At 42.1% G+C, this 20,409-nt stretch overlaps 1 long non-coding RNA gene across 1 annotated transcript in view; it reads left to right on the top strand.

Annotated features, from left to right (window-relative positions):
* LOC108633768 overlaps nucleotides 1-20,409 on the top strand; it is a 59,584-nt gene that overhangs the window by 30,812 nt on the left and 8,363 nt on the right. The window contains exon 2 of the long non-coding RNA XR_001917142.1: nucleotides 11,451-11,609. This is a non-coding gene — a long non-coding RNA (uncharacterized LOC108633768). The remainder of the gene's footprint in view (nucleotides 1-11,450; nucleotides 11,610-20,409) is intronic.

Raw genomic sequence — 20,409 nt, forward strand, 5'->3', positions numbered from 1 at the left:
CCTATGATGTTCCTGAGCAGGAGAGTGCATTTCTTATTTTCTTTGCTTATTGTTTTTCTCTTCCCATGCTGCCCTTTCTATTTTGCTATCGCTGACTTGAAAGGACAAGAATTTTTGCTTGTTATCTTTTCCCTTTTCTACTGGTGAGAGGCATGCATTCTATTTTTACATTTTCTGCTAGTTTTTCATACTCGCTAAGAGCCAGTCCGATACTCATATTCCCCTATCGGTGTCTTGGGCTTATCACTTACAGTGTCTTCACCTCAGACCGAATAAGAACTTTACCATACTTTCAGCTTTTTTTGGTATCTTCTCCTGCTCCAGATCTCTTGTAGGTGTTATTTAAGATTTTATTTCTAGGTAATTAGTCAGTATATATTTTTGTAGTTATTAATTTAGAGATTAAAAAATATATATTTATTTATACATCCCATTGTTTCCCTTTGGGTTAATTTTTATTTTTGCTAGAATACTTTTAAGTCCTGTATTGACTACAAATATCTTTATTTTATCCCCTGAAAATAAAAGTTGTTCTTTATTTTCTACTAAAAGTAATCTGTTGAGAAGATAGATGTTTATTTGATTCCTATTTTGCTTTTTCCTCTTCTGGAAAGTTTTCAACTTTTGATGCCAATTCTGAGGTACCTGGGTGTGGTTTTTTAATGCATTTATATTTATTAAAAATATTAAATATTATCATATATCTTTGCTAGGCATTCTATGATTCCTTTCAATCTATGATTATTTTTAATTACTAGGGAATTTCTCAGTTATTATTAATAGATCTTCAATTATTGCCTCTCCTTTTTCTTGTCCTTTTGAGATTTTTATTAAGTTGCTATTGGCATTTCTTTTTCTGACCTTGTATCTCTTACCATTATTAGTATACCTTTCACCTCTTTATTTGTTCCAATTTGTTTGTTTGACTCTTGGCTTATAAATTTACTCTGGCTTTTCTAAGTCTGTCTTTCATTATGTACATCAAGTTGTTTACTTTGACAAACACAGTTCATGGACACTGTATTAGTTTTTTATTATTGCTATAGCAATTTAGCACAATCTTAATGACAGAAGTTTGTTATCTTGCAATTCTGTAGGTGAGAAGTCTGACTCAGGTCTCACCGGGTTAAAACCAAGGTGTGGCAGAGGGGGAGAATTGTCCCCAAGCTCAGTTAAGTTTTTGGCAGAATTCAGGCTCATGCGGTTCCTGGACTGAGCTTCCTGTTTCCTTGCTAGCTGTCCTCTCTGTATAGTTCTCAGGTTCTAGCAGCTGCTCACATGTCTTGGCTCCTGAGTTCCTTTGTCTGTAAAGCTAGCGATGTTGAGTCCTTGTCATGCCTCATCTCTCTCTCTCACACACAGATATTTTAAAGGCTGAATTTTAAGGGGTCTTATGATTAAATTGGAGAAGGCAATGGCAACCTACTCCAGTACTCTTGCCTGGAAAATCCCATGGACATAGGAGCCTGGAAGGCTGCAGTCCATGGGGTCGCTAAGGGTCGGACACAACTGAGCGACTTCACTTTCACTTTTCACTTTCATGCATTGGAGAAGGAAATGGCAACCCACTCCAGTGTTCTTACCTGGAGAATCCCAGGGATGGGAGAGCCTTGTGGGCTGCCGTCTATGGGGTCTCACAGAGTCGGACACGACTGAAGTGACTTAGCAGCAGTAGCACCATGATTAAATTGGACCCAGTTGTATAACCCAGGATAACCTTCCAATCATAAAATCTGTAATCTTAATTATATCTACATTATCCCTTTTGCCGGCTACATAGCATAGTCAGGGACCACATCTGACAGAAACCAGACAGAAAAGCAGTTGATTCTGGACTTGGGAACCCAGAGCTGAGGGTGATACCACCACTATATATATACATATATATGCATACGTATATACACACATATACATATTTATGTATAATATGGGATTTATAATTTATGGGATTCCCTGGTGGCTCAGATGGTAAAGAGTCTACCTGTAATGCAGGAAACCCAGGTTTGGTCTCTGGGTTGGGAATATCCCCTGCTGCTGCTGCTGCGAAGTCACTTCGGTCATGTCTGACTCTGTGCGACCCCATAGACGGCAGCCCACCAGGCTCCCCCATCTCTGGGATTCTCCAGGCAAGAACACTGGAGTGGGTTGCCATTTCCTTCTCCAACGCATGAAAGTGAAAAGTGAAAAGGAAGTCATTCAGTCGTGTCTGACTCTTTGCGACCCCATGGACTGCAGCCTACCAGGCTCTCCGTCCATGGGATTTTCCAGGCAAGAGTACTGAAGTGGGTTGCCATTGCCTTCTCTGGGGAATATCCCCTGCAGAAGCAAAAGGCAACCCACTCCAATATTCTTGCCTGGAAAATCCCATGGATGGAGGAGACTGGCAGGCTACAGTCCACGGGGTTGTAAAAAGTCGGACACGATTGAGAGACTTCACTTTCTTTCACTTTCATACTTATTTCTAGCTATTGGAAGTTTAGTTCATGAAAATGATTGAGTTTCATTATTTGCTTTCTGATTACATGTTGAATTTTCCTTAACTTTGAGTCTTTTTGAATCTGGTAATTCTTGATGTTATGAACTAAATGTTCCTTTCCTGTGAAGAAATGAAAAAAAATTAAAACTCTGCTGGGGCCAGAATGTTAAGTCCCCTCCACTTCTGCATTTTGGAAATCTGATGGTGTGGTTGATTTAAAAGGGCTTTGCAGTTTCTGCCATAGAGAATGGGCTCTATTTTCCTACCCTTGGATTTGGACAGGCCTTGCAGCTACTTTGACCAATAGGATGCAGCAGGAAGGATTTGTAGGAGTTGTCAGCCTAGGCACAGGCTTCCGTTCTCACCCTCCCGTGATCAGCTGCCCTGTGAGGAAGCCCACGCGAGCTTGCTGGAGCTGTGTGACCTAGTCCACCGTCGCATCAACCACAGGACCTATGAACGACAGCCGCAGTTAAGCTTCCAGAAACCTACAGGTATGTGGGAGAGCCTAAGTGAGATCAACACAAGAACCACCCCTCTGAGTCCAGCTCAAATTGTTGACCCTCAGATTCGTAAGCAAATCAAACAGCTGTTATTTTAAGCCATTGAGTTTTGGAATAGTTTGTTATGCAGCAGAAGACAAGCAATCAGATAAAATAGTGTTCCACCCACAGCCCCCCAAGGCAATGGTTAAGATTTCAAAATGCGTTTTCTATTTTGGGGAAGCTTTTTTCTTTTTTTCCCATTTCTTGAAAATCTCTAGGCAGCACAACTTAGAGATGATAAGAACTGAATCTCAGAAGTCTCTGAGCTAAAAAAAAAATTATCAAACTGTATTTCTCTTGGAGGGAATTGGTGCCCTTTATTCACTCAGCTTTAATTTTATCTACTTTTATGACATCTGAATTGCACAAGGATGTGATTTAATTTGGGGCTTGGAACAGAATTTACATTGGCACTGGGGGACTTTTTCTGAGAGATAAATTTCAAGGAAACACATATTGTAATTCAAGGGAAAGTGTGAGTTTCAAACCAGTATGATTTTGAAAGCAACAGAGTTGAGGGGCTGAAGACTAACTTAGTCCCCAGGTGGATATTTACCTCTTCTGGGATTAACCCAAGAGCTTCATGAGGCAGGAGATGTTTGCTATGGAGGTGATGAAAATAAGACTGAAAAAAACAAACAAACAAACAACTCTTTCACTTGTGCTAGTTTCTATCACAGTTGGGAGAGGTATAATGTTCTTCAAGATTACACCAAGGACCTAGATTTTAATGAAGCAAATCCTCCCTTTCCTATCAATCTTCAGTGGATCAGACAGAGAACCATTGTTTTCCAACCGCTCTGTTCTGAGACTCTTTGCATTTAGAGAAGTTTGAGAAAGAAACTTCCATACCAGATAAAGCTCCGTATATGTCCTGAAGCAGAGTACGGCTGAATTCATGAATTTCTGAACTCCGCCAGTGAGTCTGAACCACATGAATTCCTGAACTCCACCAGTGAGTCTGAGCATCTGGGGGAATGATTTGCTAAACTGCTGTTTTTCAGGTTAAGGTACCTTTGCTACAGATTGAATCTTGCCTATGAGAGCCAGTCTAAAAAAGAATCATGAATTGAAATGTATCACTTTGGAGAGTGCCTTTCATCTTCAGAATACTCACTGTATCTATCAGAGTTTACAGTCCGGAATCTTTGACCCTTGGTAATCATTTTCAAAATATATTGTAGCTAAGAATAACTGTTTTTTCCTGCCCCCAAGAGGCCATATTAGATTTATTTTTCAGTGATGTGAATAGTTCACATCTTTTCTACTAAAAAAAAGTCATGAATGGGAACAAAGATATTTACCAGGAGAGAAGGCTGAATGCTGTATGAGGGATTGAATGGATAAAACAGGCGATTTATTCAAGCCTGGAAGCCTACTGACAAAGAAAGTGCTTGAAAGAGCACAGAAATCCAACAAGAGGAGTTTGATGAGCTGCTTCTTTGTGCAAGGCCTTGAACCTGGGGCTGTTATGACTCCAAAAATAATGAGACACAGCTTGTCTATCCTCAGGAACTTACAGCCTATGAAGGCATGAAAGACAGAATGCATCTGAAAAGTTAAGAGCAATGTAACAGGGAAACACCAGCAGACCAGACTGACCCAGCACAGAAGTGCCAGGTAAACACGAAACGACTATATAGTGTGTGCTATGAGAACCCAGACGCAGCAGAGATGGCTGAAGCCTGGGCCTGGGAGAAGGTCATGCACTTTATGCTGCTGGAGTGAATTAGGATCCTGAAGAATGGACAGGATTTGGAAAGTTGAAAGGGATAGGGCAGGCAACTCAGTCTGCAAAAGAATAGAGAAATTGGTATATAGGATGACAAAGGAAAGAGGCAAGACAGTATACGATGTGAAGCCTATTTGGTAGACGGTGAGTAGAAGAGTTTAACTAGAACAGACTGAAGGTGTATGTTGACGGATTTTGGGGCGATGAACTGTATTTGAACCTGATTGTGGCTCACCTCTTTAGTGGTTAAGGAGTTTGATCTATATTTTCTTGGTAATTGTGATCTTATATAAATCTTTCAATCGTTTCAAACATTTGTTAAGGGACTCAAAAGACTAAAGATTTTGTGGGGCCTTGATGAATGAAAAGATACTTTCTGAAGGGTTATAAGCTGAAGTAAGATACATTACTCTTTCCATCTTTGGATTTAAAAAGTGATCAGAAACCCAGCCAATCTGTTAATTAAGATCAGGTTGAGAACCTCTCTACGCCAAAATATGAACTTGGTTCTATCATCTAAATTAGGTTTCTCACATGAAACTGGGCAAAAAGAAATTGAACAGTAAGTTTCACCATTCTCCTCCACCGGAAAACACACATGTGCACTCAAAGATGATATTCAAAATATCCAACATTCAGAAAGTAATAGAAAACGTATGTTACAAATGACACAAGTAGGGACACATGTGTCATTGTGCTGCTTATTGAGTGACTTAAAATGGGGTGCAAATTGCTCATAAAATCATTTTAGTAATTTCCAAATAATCTGTTGATGAACGGAGATGGTGATTGCAATATTTGACATGACTGTCATCCAGAAAATAATGACCTGGTCTTAACTTTGGTTTTATGAAGGAAATTACATCGAATGGCACCAAACTGCTCCAAAGCAATTTCATTGAATTGTGAGCCTTTAGGTCCTTGGGGACCAGACCCTTTGTAGTGGACAGAGGAGAGAAGATGCACAGTCTGCTTTGTGGCCTGGCATCCGCTTGAGCACAAGGGCTTTTCATGAAGCTGGGGCTGGCCTGAAGATCTGTGTTGCCTTCCTCCTCCCCCACTGCCCTCCAAAGGTGGCTCTCAGAGCTGGAAGCAGAGATGTGGACACCCCTTGCTTCCTCTTGTGTGCCAGCCAGCATCAGCTTCATTACCGTGAGCGTTGTGTTTAATGATGTTATATAAGAAGTGACCAAAGCAGGACTTACATTTTCTGAGCAACGAAGGCTGCCACTTCTGCCTTGATTTCAACAGGATGGATCTGTCCCTATAACAGTGAGTTTAAAACACAAACAAAAGACAACAGAAAAACTCCTCAAGTTGTAGTAAGAGAACTCGGACACAGGCAGACCTCTATGTTAAGTCAGATGTTGGCAAAACCATGCCCAAAGATGAATGCAGATAATTCTAACAGCAGTATAAAGAGCATATGTGTATGTGTGTGTGTGTGTGTGAGTGTTAATAGCTCAGTCGTGTTTGTCTCTCTGCAACCCCATGGACTGTAGCCTACCAGGCCCTTCTGTCCATGGAATTCTCCAGACAAGAGTACTGGAGTGGGTTGCCATTCCCTTCTCCTGGTTATCTTCCTGACCCAGGGATCGAACCCGGATCTCCCACACTGCAGGCAGAGTCTTAACCCACTAAACCACCAGGGAAGCCCCCTAGAGAGATCTGTGTCACAGAAGAAAATGCAGACTAGATGAGCTTTAGCCTCTTTCAGAGGCACTCATCATTTTTTCAATCAGGAGATTATGTTCAAAACTCAGTTACCTATCAGCATGGATAGGAAATGGAAATTGGTTTTAAGTATAGAAAAGCCTCAACTGATCTGTCATCTTTATAAAATCACAAGGAAAATAACCCTCTTTGGATATTGCTTAATATAAATACCTGGACTAGGTAGACCATTCTTGCTATAAATGTCAAGATCAAGTAAAACAGGTAAGTAGCTCCCATTTCAACATTCTATAACCATGAAGCCTACTGCAGTCTGGACACACTAAATACATTAGTGTGTGAATAGGATCACAAAGGATTATCTTGGTTCAAGATTGAGAGGTTCAATCCTTAAAGTGCTTTGTGACAACCAAAGGAAGTTGTGGAAGCACAGATCTTGGGTTCCATTCCAGAGATGCTGATTCAGCAGGGAAGGGCTCTGGAATATTCTTTTTTTTGCAAATGCCTAAGGTACTTGGCTGCCCATGTGACTCTGTGTTACCCAACCTTAAGAAACACTAAACTAAAGCTGTTACTTTCAGGAGATTGTAATTGCAGACTTTTTGAAGGAAGGAGAGAATGATTAAGGGTGTAGATAGAGGGAAGATAATGATGGTATTCTTGTTATCTACATCACGAAGTGAAACCATCGATGAGCAGCTTCTATCTTGCCAAGAACTGCCGGAACAGCCACAGTTTTCTAAAAGCTGTACAAAACAGGAAGGTTCTGCTGTTAATTTCTCACAAAGTTATAATCAGATTATGACAGAGACAGAAGGCAGGGACAGGGGGAGAGGTGGGTGTCATCCTGCTAGTTTCTTACTTTCAAACCTATTATCATCTCTGAATGAAATGAACACACTGCCAATTCTGATTCTAGATCATGAACCAAGAATTTAAATTTAATGAAATCCCTGACTAATCCAGACAATTGGTGGCCAACTAGAAACTTTCCCATCAAATTCTTACATAGTATGTACTTTTATAAGATGCTGATGGTTTCCAAGTCAATTATCATGCTAGAGAATACCACACATGAGTCAGAAGAAATGAGCTTGATTTACATGTAGCAACATGGGTGGATCTCAAAAACAAAAGACTGAATTGAAAAAGTAACACACAGAGGTTGATAGTAAAGTACCACTTATGTATATAATATGCACACACAAAAACAATGCTATCTATTTTCCTAACCTGAGTACACATCTAAAAAAAGTTGGAATGTGAATATATGTTTTAAATTGACTAAAATGAGGGCCTGTGGTGGGAAAATTAAAACTGGAGATAGACAATAAAAAGGAAAAATAATTCACACTATACCAAACCAAATAAAACCAGGACCTTGCCACAGATAAACAGTAATTGTGGATCTTGAGTTGAACAGTATGATAGGGACTCAATTTGGGACCTCTGAGGGACAAAAGGAAAAATGTTGATGACTTGGTCTCTGTACTTATGGAATTGCACTATAGCTGGAGTTACATACATGGGATAAATATGATATTGTAATAGAACCACAGTGGCTCACCGGTAAAAACCTGCCTGCGATGCAAGACACACAGGAGACATGGGTACGATCCCTGGGTCAGGAAGATCCCCTGGAGAAGGAAATGGCCACCCACTCCAGTACTCTTGCCTGGAGAATCCCATGGACAGAGGAGCCTGGTGGGCTACTGTCCATGGGGTGACAAAAGAGTCAGACACAACTTAATGTCTAAACAGCAGCAACTATAGAGTCTGTCCTGGCGCAGCCATTAGCAGGCAGCCATTGCTTCGCAGTCAAGAAGAAACAGTTAGAACCAGACATGGAACAACAGACTGGTTCAAGTTGGGAAAGGAGTACGTCCAAGTTGTATATTGTCACCATGATTGTTTAACTTATATGCAGAGTACATCATGTGAAATGCTGGGTTGGACGAAGCACAAGCTGGAATCAAGATTTTTTGGGGAAATACCAATAACCTCAGATACGCAGATGACATCACCCTTATGGCAGAAAGTGAAGAAGAACTAAAGAGCCTCTTCATGAAAGTTAAAGAGGAGAGTGAAAAAATTGGCTTAAAACTCAACATTCAGAAAACGAAGATCATGGCATCTGGTCCCATCACTTCATGGGAAATAGATGGGGAAACAGTGGAAACAGAGACTTTTGGGGGGGGTGCTACAAAAACACTGCAGATGGTGACTGCAGCCATGAAATTAAAAGACACTTAATCCTTGGAAGAAAAGCTATGATCAGCCTAGCAGAGACATATTAAAAAGCAGAGACATTACTTTGCCAACAAAGGTCCGTCTAGTCAAGGCTATGATATTTCCAGTTGTCATGTATGGATGTGAGAGTTGGACTATAAAAAAAGCTGAGCACTGAAGAATTGATGCTTTTGAACTGTGGTGTTGGAGAAGACTCTTGAGAGTCCCTTGGATTGCAAGGAGATCCAATCAGTCCATCTTAAAGGAAATCAGTCCTGAATGTCTATTAGAATGACTGATGCTGAAGGTGAAACTCCAATACTTTGACCACCTCATGCGAAGAGTTGACTCATTGGAAAAGACTCTGATGCTGGGAGGGATTGGGGGCAGGAGGAGAAAGGGACGACAGAGGAGGAGATGGCTGGATGGCATCACCGACTCGATGGACATGAGTTTGAGTAGAATCTGGGAGTTGGTGATGGACAGGGAGGCCTGGCGTGCTGTGTTTAATGGGGTTGCAAAGAGTCGGACACGACTGAGCGACTGAACTGAACTGAACTGAACTGAGCGACTTAACTGACTGACTGCTTCACGTAACCCAACTCCACCTGTTGCCCCCAACCACTCTGTTACTAGGCAGCAGTTGCCATGGGACCATTCGTGACCCTGCCCAGCCATTGGTCAGCACTGCAGGGGCTCCTCCCCCAAGCTAGCAACTGTCACTGAACGACCATTAATGGACCTGCTCAGCCATTGGTCAGTGATGCCATTGGTCCCTCCCCCAAGTGAGCACCTGTCTGTGAGTGACAATTAGTGGGACTTTTCAGCCAAAGTTGGTAGAGTGGTGGTGGTCTAGAGGAGAGTGAGGTAAGAGGCTTCTCCCTTCCAGCTCACTCGGCTTCGGACCAGCAGGAACAGGCTGAGGGCTGTGTCCTGTGGCTCCAGAGCCCTCACCAAGACCACCCACTGGCTTGGCCCGGGCCTCGAGTTGGTAGTCAACCTCTCCCCGAGCCCTGCCTCTGCAACATAATGGCAGTGGCTGTCTGCATGGGACCGTGGTCTGAGGGACCTGGTTCCTGCCATTTGGGCGGCCTGAGAAGCCTGAAGGCTGGCTGGTCCTGGGCTCCTGGCTCCCTCAGCGATGCAGCTGGGCAGGGTCAGGGGACCGGACCCTGAGGGAGCTGCCACCTGAGACCTGCTTCCTCTCAGCCAGGGCTGGATCTCATGGTGCAAGTTGTCCCTGGGGACCTTGCCCTTACTTGTCAGAACAGAGAATAACATTCATTTGGTAGAGATTTATGGGAACTTTGTTATCTGACGGTGACCTTACTTCAAGAACCAAGGCTCTAACACCAAGACGTTTGCAACAACTCACCGTGCCCCTCTCTCATCTTTCTTAGAAAAGGGCTTTTCTGAGAACTTTCGGAGAGTTTGGGGTTTTTAAAGCATGAGCCACCCATCTCCTTGCGTTATTGTTGCTCAGTCGCTAAGTCGTGTCCAGTCTTTGTTACCCCATGGACTGCACCACGCCAGGTTTCTCTGTCTTCCCAGAGTTTGCTCAAATTCATGTCCACTGAGTCAGTGATGCTATCTAACCATCTCATCCTCTGTCACACCCTTCTTCTCTTGCCCTCAATCTTTCCCAGGATCAGGGTCTTTTCCAGTGAGTCAGCTCTTTGCATCAGGTGACCAAAGTATTGGACCATCAGCTTCAGCATTAGTCCTTCCAATGAATATTCAGGATTGATTTCCTTTAGGATTGACTGGTTGGATCTCCTTGCAGTCCAAGGGACTCTCAAGAGTCTTCTCCAGCACCACAGTTTGAAAGCATCAGTTCTTCTTTATGGTCCAACTCTCAGATCCATATGTGACTACTGGAAAAACCATAGCTTTGACTATACAAACCTGTGTCTGCAAAGTGATGTCTGTGGTTGTTAATACGCTGACTTGGTTTGCCATAGTTTTCCTTTCAAGGAGCATGTGTCTTAATTTCATGGTTGCAGTCACTGTCTGCAGTGATTTTGGAGCCCAAGGAAACAAAATCTGTCACTGCTTCCACTTTTTCCCCTTCTATTTGCTAAAACCTTTCTCTATTCCAAACTCCAACATTTTGACATTTGACCCTACTGTGTGTTGGGCACACAGACTTGCATTTCAGTAGCAAAATAGTCAAGTGTTAGGCAATACTAATGACTACTATAATAGTTCAGAGAATAGGAAAAAAAGAAAGGGAAAATTACAGAAAATTTTAAGGTGAAAGGAAAGGAAAAAGCAAACATTTGTCCGTATCTGCTAGTGGTCCTTAGTTGCATTTTCCTGTGTGACAATCTTTGAAAATCTCTTATTTTCACTATTTCCTCAAGGGTCTGCAAGAATTAATACCAGTATAGACCCTCTAGGCCTATCCCAGTTTCAAAGAACTATTTTGTTCACTTTGTTCTTTTCCAGATGACTGAACTTTGCATACATGAGGAAGATGTTATTTTAACTTAATTTCATATATTTATTCATATTGTTTTTAGATTGATTTTTTAAAAATGTTTTTTCTGTAAGGCGAGATAATACATGCAAAAGTTTTCCAGTGTTAAAACTGTGCTCTTCTGCCTCACATTAGTTAAGGTGATGCTAACTACAGTAGACACACCCCTGACATTAGAGGCTGCAAACTCACATTGCAGTTCAATGATGGTTCTCCTGGTCTACTGGCTCTTCTCCACGCAGTGATTCCGAACTTCAGTTTCCTGCAATCTTGAATCTTTGCCATATTATACATATGATTCTCAAATTTCTCTAGGGGGATTTTCCATCCCAGCCTGCTGGAAGGGGGAAAGAGGATGGAAAACCATGTTTGGAGAATCTGATGGACCAAGACTGGAAGAAGTGTTACATTACTTCTTAACTCCATTCCCTTGGTTAGAGCTCAGACGGAGGACTAACAAGATGGCTGGGAAAGGTAATTTTTCTGTATGCTCAGGGATGTGGGGAGATGGTCTGCCATGTAACTCCTACTTATTTATTTTCATCGAGCTTCCCTTGTGGTTCAGGTAGCAAAGAATCTGCCTCCAATGTGGGAGACCTGGGTTTGATCCCTGGGTTGATCCCTTGGAGAATTCCATGTCCTATATAGACCATGGGGTCGCAAAGAGTTGGACCCGACAAAGTGACTTTCACTTTCACTTCACTTTTTTCATAAGATGTGTAGAAATAGAAAATGTTAAAACTCATAGGAAGTACCCCTTTGACTTAACTTGATATGTTTGATATATTGAATCTGAAGTTGGATAAAAGGACTTTTAAAGTCTTCTTCATTAACTGATCATAAAATAAAGAAGGCTATATGAATAGCACAATTGTATGAACTGAAAAAGTTTGCAAGCCTTCACCTGAAAAATATTCTGGCATCTGGCCAACAGGGGCACTAATCAGCCATTCACCTCTCCTTAAGCTGCCTTTTCTGACTTCTCTGAGCCAATAAATATCCAGATGTCTGAATCTTCCAGTCTTGATTAAATTTTATAGATTTTACCCCTGACCTGCCCACAGGGAATAGCCTGGCCCTTTATGCCTTAGCTGTATTCTTTGGACTCCATTTCCTGACAGCCTGAATTTCTCTGCCTAATTGCTTCAGCCATGGCTCTGCTGGTATAGAATTTCCTTCCAACCTCTGCGAGGCAAGGCTCAGCTCCCTCCTAAGTAGCTAGATTCTGGGTAGTGCTATATCCTGCTTAGCATCACTTTGTTGCTATCTTCATCCCATTGTAACTATGGCATACTAATAGTTGGGATTTATATGTGAAATCCCCGCAAAAGAACTTACTGTTTTATCCTGTATATGTTTGGAAGAGCGCTGAGTCATCCAGATATTTCAAATGGAAATTTAAATCTGAATCCTGTAAGAAAGTTCTCCTGGGGGTATCTGCTCCAGTGTCTCTGCCACGTGTTTGGGGATTTGCTCATCATCTTTGGTAACTGTTCACAATGTTGTGGAGGGAATAGAATCAAATTTCAACTCAGGCCTAGGAAAGTCAATGTGACTGAACACAGACTTTGTTCCTTTAGATAACCTGGGGTCTAAAATGTGTGCAGCTGGGTTATCAATTCATGATACAAATATTGGTAATATATCTTTTAATCACACTTTTACATAAACTGATTAATAATGAATAGTGCAATCATTTCCTTGCCTTTGCCTTATTCTAAAGGCCAGATATTGGCCAATTACCATCTGTTGGTCAAATCTGGCCCACTGCCTATTTTGGTAAATAAAGTTTTATTGGAACATAGCGATATCATCCTTTCACATATTGTCTTTAGCTGCTTTCATGCCACAACAGCATAGTTGAGTAGTTGTGACAGAGACCGTAGGGCTTCCCAGGTGGCTCAGTGGTAAAAGAGTCCGCCTGCAAATGCAGGAGACACAGGAGACTGAGGTTCGATTCCTGGGTCAGGAAGATCCCCTGGAGGAGGAAATGGCAACCCATTCCAGTAGTCTTGCCTGAAAAATTCCACAGACAGAGGAGACTGGTGGGCTATAGTCCAAGAGGTTGCAAGAGTCAGACACAACTGAGTGGCTGAGCAGATGCTGTGGAGACTGTATGGGCATAGAGACTAAAATGTTTGCTACCTGGTCCTTTACACAAAAAATGTGCCTATTCCTTATATGATTTATATGATTATATGATTCCTAACATCCCTTACATGGTTTATATGACTTATATGATTCCTAACACAGAATATGGCCAGTGAATGTGAATTTTGACCCCATCTTCTTTTGCTTAGACTGTTGCCTCTACCTGGAGAGCTTTGACTCTCCAATCATTTATTCACTTATCCAACAGGCACTGTTCTTGGTGCTGGGTCAGGGGAGATCACACACAGACTATGCTCTGTTGGGGCTTCTGTCCTTCTGAGGTGGGAGATGAGGGCCAGGTAAGCGAGTAGGTGTGTAACATCACGGCTTCTCATGATTAGCCTCACGCAGGCAAATAAAGCAGTGCACAGGGTCTCTGCCTGTTTAATTCCTCCTCGTTTTCCAAAGTTTTGCTCAAGCTCCGCTTCCTTCACGAGATGTTCCTTGGTCTCCCTATTTCGTCTTTCCCTCCCTGTGAGCTCACAGATCCTTCTATTTGGTGCTCTTTTGTGTCATTCCACTTTGAACTGGAGTTCTTTGTGGATGTTTTCCTTCGTAACCAGAGATGGTGAGCCATAATAACAAGAGCCAGGTGACAACTTTTTTGTTTCCAACAGTGACTAACACAGTGATTGAGAATAGGAAATTGGTGAATATCCCCAATTAAGCCAGATTCTAACAATGGAGGTCTTCAGTAAAGAACAATTTAATGCACCCCCTTCACAGTCTGTAGTATTCCTGAGTTTGTGATCATCACTGTGGTCCACCAGTTGCTTACAAGAGAGAAGGAGAAAATTTCCCACTTTTTAAGGAGCTGCGATCCTTTCATAAATTAACTACACCCACAGATATATCTGAACCATAAGTTTTATCTTCTCTTTTGATATAGAAATCAGATAAAATTTTAATTGATTATACCCTAAATTTCCCCTAGTCAGGGGGGAAAAGTCCAAGCAATCAAGCAAATAAAAGAGAGAAAGGGATGAAGTTGCATATACCAAAGCAGTTACCAAATAGGTGATATAAATGAGAAATTCTTGGCTTTTTGTTGCTGTATTAAATCATTAAATCACACACACACACACACACACCCTTCGAGTTCATGGGCTGGTCTGTCAAGAAAAAAACAGGTCGCTTTGTTGGAAAGAAGCTAGCGTTGGAGGTTGCATTAATCAGTGCTTAGGGATCAGCCAATTTCTCCACTGCGTGGGATGAATGGAGTTATTCATGAGAGGGCATTTGGGAAGGAAGTTGGGGGAGTTGTGGCTCGCTGGGCTGGCTAGTGCCTGAGAGTGAAAGGAAAATCTGTCATCAGAACAAATGAACATCAGCGAGGTGAGGGCGAAGGCCAAAGGTGCTGGTGGAAGGTGAGTGAGAAGGCAATGAAAAGCTGCAGCCTGTTAGCAATTTGCACGTTTCTCCAGGCAAAGCCAGAGACACAGAGCTGGGCTATAGATTATGAGCATATTTCACTCATCACAGAGGCCTCTGCGGAAAAGACCCGAGTCTGTAACCCTTGGCCTGGAAGAGACTAATTTTATTGTTGCCTTATTCTCTTCAGCATCATCACTAACGTCCCCCAGTGTTTCTCAGCATGGACTGGGAGGAAAGGGCCGGTATGGAGGTCTTGTAATGCCTAATAAAATCGTACAACTCCTAGATACTTGTAGCTATTATCTCAGGACACCCAAGTGCTACTGAACTAGAAAGTCTGGAAATTTCTGTTGATGATGAGAGTGTTTATAAATTGGAGACAAGGCAGCAGTCCCCCTGCTGTGCGACCTTGGATAAGATCTTCTCCTCAGCCCGCAGTGTAAACCTTCCCTTTGAACTTGACCCATGCTCATTCCCACTCTGTTATAACCGCATATCCTTGAAAAAAGCAATCAAGGACTCTGGTCTCTTGGAATTCAGACTGTGTTTTTGAGAACAAACTGTTTTCTGGGACAACCTACAGGCACCTGGGCTAGGAGTGCGTGCCCTCCGGGACAGACAGTGTAGTAGTTGGTTAGGCAATGGGCTTGATTGCCCTGTAGGTTTCTCTCACTGTGTATTTAAAGTCTTTCCCATGAGGGTTGTACCTCTAGATCCTCATGTGTTTGCTTATTTATAAAATGAGACTGATTCCATTCCTAAGATGCTATGCTCATGTTTCTAGTACAGTTTAGATGCCCCAACTGAGTCAGTAGGAAAAATGAAGTGTAATCTTTGGAAGGTGAACACTATCACTGTGAACTTGAGCTATCTATAATGACAGTCACAGCATTTGTCCTGTAGTAAATATAAGTGCATTTGTCCAATGATATAGATACTACTGTTATAAAAATGGGCCTCCCAGGTTGCGCTAGTGGTAAAGAACCTGCTTACCAGTGCAGGAAACAGACACAGGTTCAATCTCTGGGTGGGGAAGATCCCCTGGAGTAGGAAATGGCAACCCGTTCCAGCATTCTTGCCTGGAGAATCCCCTGGACAGAGGAGTCTGATGGGCTACAGTCCATGGGGTCACAAAGAATTGGACACGACTGAAGCAACTTAGCATAGCACACGTTATCATAATAGCTATCATTAATCAATAACTTACTATGTGCCTGACACCCTGCTAAACACTTAAAAATGATTTGATGTATATTGCAAAATGATTGCCACCATAGAGTTAGCTAACGCATCTGTCATCTTACAAAATTACATTCTTTTTTTTTTTTTTTGTGGTGAGAACAGCAAAGATCTACTCTTTCAGCAACTTTTAGGCGTATAATACAACATTGTTACCTATAACCAGCAGTATGTTGTACATTAGACTCCAAGAATTTATTAGTCTTATTACTTTGACCAACATTTCACATCTACCTCATTCTCCCACCTCCCAGCTCCTGGCTAGTACCATTCTACTGTGTCTCTGTGAATTCAGCTTTTTTAGATTCCACGTATAGATAATGATATATAATAATATTTGTCTTTCTCTGTCTGACATTTTGTTTATTTATTTATTATTACTTACTAATTATTAACTTAGCATAATACCCTGAGGGTCCATCCATGTTGTTGTAAATGGCAGAATTTCCTTCTTTCTCATATATAAATATAAATATATATATAATATGAATATATTTTCTTTGTTCATTTATCTGTTTAGGGACACAGACACTTGGGTTGTTTCTATGTATTGATTGTGAATTTTGAACAATGCTGCAATAAATATGGGAATACAGATAAAACCATACAAAGTAACATTTGCAATAACAGTATGAGGTAAGTATTAATATTCTTCCCATTTTATAGATGAGGAATGTGAGGCTTAGGTTAAATATCTTTCCCAAAGACTCATAGTCAGCAGGTGTCAGAATCTGCAAAGCTAATTCCAGAACCCAAGCTCTTAGCTTCTGTGTTACAATTGCTCCAGGTCACACAGCCTAAAAGAGGGAGCATATCAGAGGTTCAGGGGCAGGCAGCTGGACTCAGAGGCATCTCTCTTTTTCAGTGCTCTATGCTTCTATTTGGGTCTGTGTTTACATATGTTTTCACCAGATTTGCTGCACTGAGTGGTAGCTCTTCTTCTTCTTGGGACAAGTGGACGTCAGGAGAACTCACGGCCTGATGCTTAGTAACTGTGCATTTTACAGTGTAGGTTAGCTCTGTGCATTTATGGAAGAATGAGACATGGCACTGAGATGTAGAAATGGTCATAGTCACTTTTAAAACTGTACACTTGTAAACTGTGGCAGGGAGGTTGCAGTTATATCTGTTTCAAACACCATTAAGTTGCATTGACCTTTTTTGATCCTATGTAACAATGGACCCAACTCTAGGTAGAAAAAGAAAATTGCAGTCAGTGGAGAAAGAACATTGTCAATTCTGTTTTACCTGAAGTGATTAACTTATTACCATTAGATATAATTTATGAATAACTGCAGGTTACCTTCTATGATGGCTACTCCATTTCTTCTGAGGGATTCCTGCCCGCAGTAGTAGATATAATGGTCATCTGAGTTAAATTCACCCATTCCAGTCTATTTTAGTTTGCTGATTCCTAGAATGGCAATGTTCACTCTTGCGATTGCCTGTTTGACCACTTCCAATTTGCCTTGATTCATGGACCTGACATTCCAGGTTCCTATGCAGTATTGCTCTTTACAACATCGGACCTTGCTTCTATCGCCAATCACATCCACAACTGGGTATTGTTTTTGCTTTGGCTCCATCCCTTCATTCTTTCTGGAGTTATTTCTCCATTGATCTCCAGTAGCATATTGGGCACCTACTGACCTGGGGAGTTTCTCTTTCAGTATCCTATCATTTTGCCTTTTCATACTGTTCATGGGGTTCTCAAGGCAAGAATACTGAAGTGGTTTGCCATTTCCTTCTCCAGTGGACCACATTGTGTCAGACCTCTCCACCATGCCCACCCGTCTTGGGTAGCCCCACAGGGCATGGCTTAGTTTCATTGACTTAGACAAGGCTGTGGTCCTAGTGTGATTAGATTGACTAGTTTTCTGTGATTATGGTTTCAGTGTGTCTGCTCTCTGATGCCCTCTTGCAACACCTACCGTCTTACTTAGGTTTCTCTTACCTTGGACGTGGGGTATCTCTTCACGGCTGCTCCAGCAAAGTGCAGCCACTGCTCTTACCTTGGACAGGTATCTCCTAATTGCTACCTCTCCGACCTTGAACGTGGAATAGTTCCTCTAGGGCCTCCGGCACCCGCACAGCCACCGCTCCTTGGACGTGGGGTTGCTCCTCCCGGCTGCCTCTCCTGGCCTTGGGCAGGAGTAGCTGCTCTCGGCTGCTCCTGTGCTGTCGCAGCCTGGCACTCTCGCTGCCCCTGACCTCGGACACGGCGTAGCTCCTCTCCGCCGCGCTCTGCCCGCTGTTGCAGCCACCCATGCTTCATTGAACAGTTCTATGAAGACCTACAAGACATTTTAGAACTAACACCCAAAAAAGATGTCCTTTTCATTAGAGGGGACTAGAATGCGAAAGTAGGAAGTCAAGAAACACCTGGAGTAACAGGCAAATTTGGCCTTGGAATGTGGAATGAAGCAGGGCAAAGACTAATAGAGTTTTGCCAAGATAATGCACTGGTCATAGCAAGCACCCTCTTCCAACAACACAAGAGAAGACTCTACACATGGACATCACCAGATGGTCAACACCGAAATCAGATTGATGATTATATTCTTTGCAGCCAAAGATGGAGAAGCTCTATACAGTCAACAGAAACAAGACTGGGAGCTGACTGTGGCTCAGATCATGAACTCCTTATTGCCAAATTCAGACTGAAATTGAAGAAGGTAGGGAAAACCACTAGACCATTCAGGTATGACCTAAACCAAATCCCTTATTATACAGTGGAAGTGAGAAATAGATTTAAGGGCCTAGATCTGATAGATAGAGTGCCTGGTGAACTATGGAATGAGGTTCGTGACATTGTACAGGAGACAGGGATCAAGACCATCCCCATGGAAAAGAAATGCAAAAAAGCAAAATGGCTGTCTGGGGAGGCCTTAAAAATAGCTGTGAAAAGAAGAGAGGTGAAAAGCAAAGGAGAAAAGGAAAGATATAAGCATCTGAATGCAGAATTCCAAAGAAGAGATAAGAAAGCCTTCCTCAGTGATCGGTGCAAAGAAATAGAGGAAAAGAACAGAATGGGAAAGACTAGAGATCTCTTCTAGAAAATTAGAGATACCAAGGGAACATTTCATGCAAAGATGGGCTTGATAAAGGACAGAAATGGTCTGGACCTAACAGAAGCAGACGATATTAAGAAGAGGTGGCAAGAATACACAGAAGAATTGTACAAAAAAGATCTTCACGACCCAGATAATCATGATGATGTGATCACTAATCTAGAGCCAGACATCTTGGAAAGTGAAGTCAAGTGGGCCTTAGAAAACATCACTACGAACAAAGCTAGTGCAGGTGATGGAATTCCAGTTGAGCTGTTTCAAATCCTGAAAGATGATGCAGTGAAAGTGCTGCACTCAATATGCCAGCAAATTTGGAAAACTCAGCAGTGGCCACAGGTCTGGAAAAGGTCAGTTTTCATTCCAATCCCAAAGAAAGGCAATGCCAAAGAATGCTCAAACTACTGCACAATTGCACTCATCTCACACGCTAGTAAAGTAATGCTCAAAATTCTCCAAGCCAGGAAACAGTGTCAGACTTTACTTTTTGGGGCTCCAAAATCACTGCAGATGGTGACTGCAGCCATGAAATTAAAAGATGCTTACTCTTTGGAAGAAAAGTTACGACCAACCTAGATAGCATATTGAAAAGCAGAGACATTACTTTGCCAACAAAGGTCCGTTTAGTCAAGGCTATGGTTTTTCCTGTGGTCACATATGGATGTGAGAGTTGGACTGTGAAGAAAGCTGAGTGCCGAAGAAATGATGCTTTTGAACTGTGGTGTTGGAGAAGACTCTTGAGAGTCCCTTGGACTGCAAGGAGATCCAACCAGTCCATTCTAAAGGAGATCAGCCCAGGGATTTCTTTGGAGGGAATGATGCTGAAGCTGAAAGTCTAGTACTTTGGCCACCTCATGTGAAGAGTTGACTCATTGGAAAAGACTCTGATGCTGGGAGGGATTGGGAGCAGGAGGAGAAGGGGATGACAGAGGATGAGATGGCTGGATGGCATCACTGACTCGATGGACGTGAGTCGGAGTGAACTCTGGGAGTTGGTGATGGACAGGAAGGCCTGGCGTGCTGCGATTCATGGGGTTGCAGAGAGTTGGACATGACTGAGTGACTGAACTGAACTGAACTGACCTTCTATGACTTTCCAGTTATCTGATATGTTTCATATTTCAGGCTGCTTTGGCCAGATCTGTGCTAAAAGAATTCAACAGTAAGAGAAAGAGTGAATTTCTATCTTATTTGAAATATCTTCTTCCTTGTGATTAACCAGCAGAGAGGTTTTCTGTTTAGCTAACAAAGAAAAAGGAGCTTATAATATAGTATCTGGAATTTGAGATCCCAGTAACCTGCTTCATAATTTTCCTTTAATATAAGCAAAATGATCCATTCTCTGGTTTACTAGTTTCAACTTTCAGAGGCTCAGTTCAGTTTAGTCACTCATCTGTCCGACTCTTTGCGACTCCATGGACTGCAGCACACGAAGCCTCCCT

This window comes from Capra hircus, chromosome 24, assembly GCF_001704415.2.
Source record: "Capra hircus breed San Clemente chromosome 24, ASM170441v1, whole genome shotgun sequence".
NCBI classification, from domain to species: Eukaryota; Metazoa; Chordata; class Mammalia; order Artiodactyla; family Bovidae; genus Capra; species Capra hircus.